The following is an 8,546-nucleotide window of genomic DNA, read 5'->3' as shown; positions in this document are numbered from 1 at the left end:
ATAGGAAACAGTGGAGGTACGTGTCCAACCAGTCTTAGGTCTGACGACCTTATGATGTTGATGATGGTGAATGTATGAAAAAACAAACTGGTACTTTTACACGTTCAAAAGTTTAAATGTGAGATTTGTGTTCCATCGTGGTTTATAATAATTTATGGAATTGATTAAGTATTTCGTTTATATATTTGTGCTGCATTATTCATGAGGTAATGTTTTTCATCATCATCATCATAGGGTCGTCAGTCCTAAGACCTACCTCCACTTTTTCCCATCCTGAGCTAATCTTCGCGTTCCCTAAAACTAGAACAACCCACATCCTTAACTATTTGTAAGCAGTAATCTAACCTAAGTCTACCTCTACCCCTCCTAACTCCTGTTTCTGCCTCGAATATGTTTCTGACTAGACCTTCATGTCTGAGAAGGTGTCCTACCAACCTATCCCGCCTATTTTTTATTGACTTCCATAGAGTCCTCTGTTCTCCTATTCTTTCTAATACCTCTTCATTTCTAACCTCTTCTACCCACGGTATCCTCATCATTCGCCTAGAACACCACATTTCGTACGCTTCTAACCTTTTCTTTTCCGCCGCGCCCACTGTCTAAATTTTTATTTCTATTATTATTTAATTTCTAAATTAACCGTTCGCGAGTATAGAAGTGACTTCTTTTTATTAAAGGCGACACGACCTACGCTATCCCCTGCTTTATATCCCTACTACTCTTTCCGTTCTAACTTCCCAGATATCTAAAATGAGCCACTTCTTCTAATTTTTCGTCCACGTTCCGACTCGTGAAATATTGCATCTTCCCCTTATTGCACTTATTGATGACATCCCCCGAGGTCGTCCCTGCCCGGACTTCCGAATGAGGGACTAGCTTACGTCCGGAGTGCTTTACCCCAGATTTAATTTAATTTTTGCGTACGTTGTACTCCCGTTGCCTTCCACATCGCAGTATTGTGTATCAGGGTGCCATACCGATCCTCGTGATCTCGTAATGATTTTACATCTTAGTATTTACACCATGTGCCTATTTTCACATCCAACACCACCTGCGTAAAACGAATTGTCTCTATTAAAGACTTTACACAAAATAAGGCGAAACGCTGGTATTGAACTAGAAAATGAACTACTTTTTTCCTATCCTGCATTTGACTGTAGACGTATTTGGCAACAAATGGGAATTAGGTAAATTTCTTGGAAAATTTGAGAGCCACTCGGGACGAAACATAACCCTATTTTTTAAAAGCCACCATGATGCAAATGGGTTATATATTCGCATTTTATTTAAAATAGACCGAAACTACAACATGTTTTGTAATACAATTATCTTATTTTCCAGGACCAAAAAGAATTTTAATAGCAAAAGTTGTTTTTTTAGTATTTGTTGACGGAGGTCAACAGCCATAGAAGATGAGATAGTTTTGTTTACGAAAATGTGTTGGGAGATTTAAGTCCGAGAAGAATTCCGAAGTATCTTTTTTTTAGTGATATTTGGACAAACATAACGTTGTTTGTTGTTTAGACTTGAATACGTACATAAATGGAAAAGCAATTGTACGTAGGTAGGTACTAATAAACTGACAGAAGTGGAGTTAACATTTCCAATGTTGAGAGAGGTGAAGACCGTTAAAACATTTAATTGTCCGGTCGTTATTAAATACTTTCTAGTGCTGTTTGGGTGTTCTGACATTAAAGTAAAAACATTCGTATGTAAATGGAAGTAAGTGTGTAAAAGTGAGGCGCAAAAAGGTTGATGGTACTTGAAATGAATGTAAATGCTGTCGACCATGATTTGAACTCCCAAAAGTTAGGAACAAGCAAAGACGCCATCTGAAAATTAATTATGTAGACTAATTTTGAAGGTCACTTGCAATTCGCAGAATGATCTGCCGAAAGAATCTGACATTGATTTTTCTTTTGTAAATATTAGTTATCATAAAAATATATGCAGATGTGGCAATAATGATAATAATATTTTAGCCAATCTATAATACACTATAGACCAATTATACAAACCACTAATGTATTAGAAATGCGACGTGTCCACAGACGTAGGAATATAAGGATGGAAGGTAAAGGCCTAAATGATGGCCCCCAACCCCAAAGGGGTTGGTTTGGGGGGGATCGAAAGAGGAGGTCTCCATAAAAAGTTCGTGGTGGTCTCACCCCCATAAAAAGTTATGGTGGTTCAAAGTTAATAAATATGCCAATTTTTATACATTTCTAGGCATGTAAATATTTATATAGTCATTCTTAAACAATATTCAAATGTAAAACTAATGAAAAATACATAAAAATATTGAGAAAGTTATTTAAAACATTATTTAAATATCTTTATCTATAGGGTAGGTTAGGTTAGGTTATTGGGTTTTGTTCAAGTGACCACCCTTTTTCCACCCCCACCTCCACCCGCTTGAAAATAATTTTTATTGAATTTTATTTGAATTATAGTGTATGAAAATTGTCAAAATAATCAAATCTCAACCCCCATAACTCCTTATGGGGTTGAGACCGCCGCAAATTTTTTATGGGGTTTTACTCAGGTGACCACCCTCTTTCGATCCCCCCTACCCCAACTCCGATTTAACCCACCTAACTTTTTATGGGTGTGAGACTGCCACGAACTTTTTATGGTACAGTGGTGGGGGAGACCTCCTTCTCTTTCGATTCCATGGGGGTGGGGGTCATCAACTAGACATTTACCGGATGGAACGTGAAATGAGCGCAATCAGGTGCCTAAATTCTATTGGCTACCCGTTGTACGTCAATTATGACGGAAATCAACGATTTGTTGACAACTAACAAGCGTAAACGGGTAGCCAATTAACTCTAGGCACTTACAATACAGAAGAATGATGAGGACCACGGTATCCTCATATTGGAAATAAAGAGGTACTAGAAGGAATAGGAGAACAGAGGACTATATCGATGTCAATGAGAAATAGGCAAGATAGGTTAGTAGGACACCTTCTCAGGCATGAAGATCTACTCAGAGACATATTAGAGGCAGAAACGGGAGTTAGAAGGGGTAGAGGTAGACCTTGATTAGATTACTGTTCACAAATAGTTAAGGATGTGGGTTGTTCTAGTTTTAGGGAAATGCGAAGATTAGCTCAGGATAGGAAAGAGTGGAGGTGCGTGTCCAACCAGTCTTAGGACTGACGACCTTATGATGATGATGATGACGGGCATCTTCATTTCCCTGGTCTGTAATGACACCTGATGCTTCGTCTCTATGTTCCTATGTTTATGGTGCTGTCGAATATCTGTTTGCGGATTACTATCCTTGCTATTTAATACTTATGTTATAAGACATAACAATAAGACAAGAGTTGTTTCCAATGCGATGGAATTATTTTTAGACGCAGACAGAACCAGTTGCCGAAATCAAATACGTGGCATTAGAATCGCTCCGTGACCCTGAAATTTCGTATGGTCCCTCCTCCCCGTTACCGTCGACGCCGTTGCTTTCGTGAATTCGCCGTTCAACGTTCATCCAACATCCATTCGTACTCGCATGTATAACCTACATCACCGTCATATTCTTCAACCTGGGTCAAAAAGTAAATGCTGGCGCAGTGATACCCAGGCACTGCTTCCTTACCCTCCACTTGCTCTGTACTCTTGTTTTTCGCTTCTTCTTCTCCCCTGATGCGCCGACGCGGTTTTCTTTTTTGAATGCCTAGTTTTGGTTACGTAAGCCACTCGTCTTTATTGGGATCCGTCAAATGGGCATACACCACCTGGTAGCAAAAGTCGTAACTAAAATGAGGGATAAATATCCGAGGGAATGGTACACATAAATCGTAAAATTGTTTATTAAAATAATAAAACACGTTAAAAAAGTAAAATTTTTTTTGATGATATAGTCGACGAAGTTTTCTTCTAAACTTAAATCAAATAAAAAGTTAATATGTTCAGTGAAAAGCTGCAATATCACTTCAGACATAGATCTTCACTCTTCATCTACATTAACTACTTTCCAATAAAAACTAACCGTTTTATATATGTAAAAAATATATTCGGAAAACTAGAGAAAAAAGTAAACTAATAGAAGCTTGGATGAAAGCAGTAGGTATCAAAGAAGTGAATTCCTAAATAAACATTTGTTCACGTCATTTTAATGCATATGATTATATTTCAGCAAGTATTTGCCATCAGCCATAACCTTAATATTTAAAACTAGAATCATACTTAAATTATAAAGTGAGAAATTATTTCTTCCTGTGTAATTGATTTAACACAATTCTAATGATACGATATAAGTATTTTGAGGTTAAGAACCTACCTGCTGCAATACAACAAAGTTGCAATAATGTGTTTGCAACGTTCTCTTAAATCGGCTCTGCACGTGCAACTCATTGATATTATATTACTTAAATCACCCAGAATCACCTCACCAATTATATAACGTGAATCATTTTTTAAATCCGAAGTTTGTAAAAAGTAGGCAGTAAACTTGATGGAATTTGAAGGCTAGCTTCCGGATTTGTTATTTCCGAATTTTCTAATGTGATTGGCATTAAAAACACGCTCACCCTCAACGAAATTTCCTTTCCGAGGCTTTGTGTCAGTCCAATCACATATTATCTTATACTTATCATTTTATCGTAATTTAAAAACTAGGAAATTGCACGGTACACTATAGGAACTACGATAAATTTTCCCCAATCGGCGCCATGTTTTTAGGCTCCTCCCATTTGACGGATCCCACTAGTGGTACATTGCTATTTATTGTATGAGATGTATTACATGTTTTACAGGGATTAGTAGTAACTAAAAGAATGAATCGTTTACGACTATTTGACTGAAGCATTTTTACAAAAACATCTAGATTATGTTGCTAATTAGTAGTATTTTTGTACTGACAACGAGTTGCGTTAATTTGTTTTTATTTTAGGAAGACAAATTGCTGTTGCCATGGTGGAAAACAGTCTCTATTGCGTGTATCTGTATTCTATGTCCCCTCTTCGTGCGTCGCCGTCGTTGACCACCTTTCTATACCAATACGTATATGTAGGTATTAAAAAAGTGCAGACGCTCGCCGCGCTTACGGTGATTAATATCCCATTTGATGTTCGCATGGTGTTTTGGCAATATCCGGTTAGGCAACGTTTGCTATTATTAACATCTAGCGTTGTTTTTCGTCCGCTGCACAACAGTTTCAAGGTCAGAATTTACATTGCCGAATGTTAACGCTCCCGTCTAGACTCTCTAGACCAAGTTATGTGGGTACCTATCGTATACATATAACCCGAACCCAATCCGATACTACGCAAAATGTACAGTCCATGCCCGAAATTTTTGAAACATCTTTTCAATGGTACATACACAATTGGTATAAGATGAAGTTTGTTGGTAGATTTTTTGGGTGGTCTCTTAACACGTCTGAAACCTGCCATTCTAAAAAGGGACATTCTATATACCAAGGTCTTTTTTCCTTTTCCTTCAAGATTTAGGATTCTATTTATTTAAGTGGAAACAAAATGTAAGGGTCAGCATGACTTTTGAACTGCAGCTTCATAGATCCTGGACTATTTGGAGAGTAAAGTCCTAGAATAGATGAAATGCTACGAAAAAGAATTATGGACTGGAAAGCATCCCTTCTTTTTTTACAGACATATGGAATTTCTAAGGTCATCTCCAACATATGCTATTGCAAGTGGGTGATATCTCTTCTATCTGCACTTCACCTTATCTACCTGTTTCTCTTGAGGTACCTCCATTCCCGTTCCCACGATTCCAAAAAGGAGGCAGAAGAGGGTCTTCCTTTTAACCGCGGGCTTTGCGTGGCATCATCTGCCCCAACAGTATTAGTAGCTAATGGAAGTGAAGAATGCATTGTTGACAAGAGCGCCGTCCATACTACCTCGAGCGAGCCTATTATTCTAATCTACATTGTCGTTTTTAGATAAGATTGAATCGAAAACGTTTGTAACATATTTTAAAGCTCACAAAGCATTTGGTAGAATTATGATTCGGGTTGAAGCGTCGTGGTCTAAATGAATTGTTGGGTCCACATGTTTCATCGGTAACTGTGTGAGGCACATTCTTAATGCGATACCACTGAAGATGTCAGCTACAGTTGCAAAAACGTCTGAACATAACGGTTGATTTAGACCACAACCCTTCATACAAATCTTGTAAGTTTTCCAGTTGGTAGTTTTCGAACTATTAGGCGGGAGGAATTACGATTGCTTTTCCATGAGGAGATCAAATCAATATATATAAATGAAAAAAGGGCCAGTAAAGCTTTTTTTCGTATGTTTTGGAACTGAACCTAAGTCATACACGTGCACTCACCACTGTGTGGTACATTGGACAAGTCATAGGGGTAGTTCATGTATAAAATCCATTCTGGGGGCGGCGAGTGGATGTGTGTCGGAAATGTGGGCTCCCAAAGTATCCATTTCCACATGTTTTATTTAAAGAATTCTAGAATGGTTTCTGATAGATCTATTAGACTGTCTAAATGGCTATTGCTGAACTGATATACATAGAGGGAGGGATGTGGGAGATATGATGGTTTAAAATTATAAGCTCATTGCAAAACAGGTACCTTTCAGCTAGCATTCAATTAAAAAAAATTCGTTGGCCAAAGATTAATACTGCTGCGTCAGAAAGTTCAAGTGAAAAAAGTTTTGTCGAAACTTCAAAATTCTTTCTGATACGACTCTGTTGATTAAATTTTCTATTCCAAAAATTTCAGATGTCAAATTAATAAATTCTATTAGCGACATTTTTAAATGCCTCACATGGTGTTGTCTCAATCTATTAGCATATCGTTGTTGTCGAAATATTAATTATGTTAAATAAACACGTATATATCGGTATCCTTGAATCTAACCGAAAATAACCTCCGTTAAATAAAATGATAAATTCAGACTAGACCTATCCTAACAGGAAAGTAATAGAACGGTTTGAAATGACTTGAGAAAAACTAGTTCTTCAATCGCTTTCAAAGCAAAAAATTACAAGTTTATTACCTATTCCAAAATAATTATTAAAATATACAAAGCGAAATGTTAAAACATGCAAACTATGTTAAGCTTTTTAAATGCTAATTAATAGCTGTAGTAACTGTCACGCCAAATTGTAGAAATAACAATTAGTAATATTAATAACAACTTCGGTTCTTTTTCTGTTAAGTACAGGGACGTAGATAAAAAACCAAAAAGACGGCATACATTTATCATCATAAGGTCATCACTACTAAGATTGGTTGGACACGCACCTCCACTCTTTCCTATCCTGAACTAATCTTCGCATTACCCTAAAACTAGAACAACCCACATCCGTAACTATTTGCGAACAGTAATCTAATCTAGGTTTACCTTTACCTACTTAACTCCTGTTTCTGCCTCTAATATGTCTCCGACTAGACCTTCATGCCTGAAACTTCCATAGAGTCCTCTGTTCTCCTGTTCTTTCTAATGCCTCTTCTATATCCACGGTATCCTCATCATTCGTTAGTAAGTAGAAGCTATTTCTTTTTATTGAAGGCGACTCGATCCTGTCCTATCCTCTGCTTTATATCCCTACTATTCCCTCCGTCCTGACTTCTTCTTCCTTCGCATACCAGTATTTCTTTTTTTACTTGTATTTATTTTCATACAGTAGTTCTGTCAGTACCGCATCCATTTTATTTAAAGCTATCTCTCCTCCTTGCTAGATGCTAATACGGCTATATCATCTGCAAATCTAAGCGTACTAATCATTGGCTCCTGTAGGTATATCTATCCCTACAGTTGTACTGTGTTTAATGATGTTGATCGCGTCTTCGATGTATGGATTAAAAAGTAGCTGTGATAGTGTGCATCCTTGTCTTACTCCCTTCCTAATATTTGCTTCTCTATACGTTGGAGCTCCACCTGTATAACTGCCTGTTGCTCTTTATACAAACTAAGTATCACTTTTCTATCTCTGTAACTCATCCCTACATTTTTAAGTATACTACATATGATATAAAATGTATGCTCCAATATTTTGCTTCCTGTGATCAAACTGTGATCCAACTGTGACTTGACTGACCTATTGTAGTATGAATCGGGTTTTAACATTCCAATGCAAGAGGATCAGATATTAGGTAGATAATCTCACAGCATGTTTGCAGTTTTGATTTAACCGAAAAAAGTCCGCCCTCTTTTGTTTAAACATGAACTGACTTCCATGAAATACATCTAATTAAATTGTACCAAGTCGAGCGTGCAGTGACAAGCAAGAAAAAAGTCAGTTTTGTGGTCAGGCATTTATTTGTAATTTCGGACGTTAGACGGCGTGCTTTGGATGCGAATGTCACCTGCTTTTAGTGGGAACCATCCAAGACAGCGTCACGAGTCACGATCATGAATATAAGCGTCTGTCGAAAATCCGTTATGAATCAAGAACAACACAGAACAGTTACCGCGAAAATTTTGATTGGCACTTTTTCTGTAAATGGTTTGAATGCCTTAAAGAATTATACATATCAAACTTTGTGTTTTTGCATCAGTGCTTTAAAGGCGAATTGATGGTGTCAATCTTTTTCAGAGGTAAAACGTAAAT

This window comes from Agrilus planipennis, unplaced genomic scaffold (genome assembly GCF_000699045.2).
Source record: "Agrilus planipennis isolate EAB-ADULT unplaced genomic scaffold, Apla_2.0 scaffold147, whole genome shotgun sequence".
Taxonomy (NCBI): Eukaryota; Metazoa; Arthropoda; class Insecta; order Coleoptera; family Buprestidae; genus Agrilus; species Agrilus planipennis.
The sequence above is the reverse complement of the archived record's forward strand: the minus strand, read 5'-3'. Positions refer to the sequence as shown.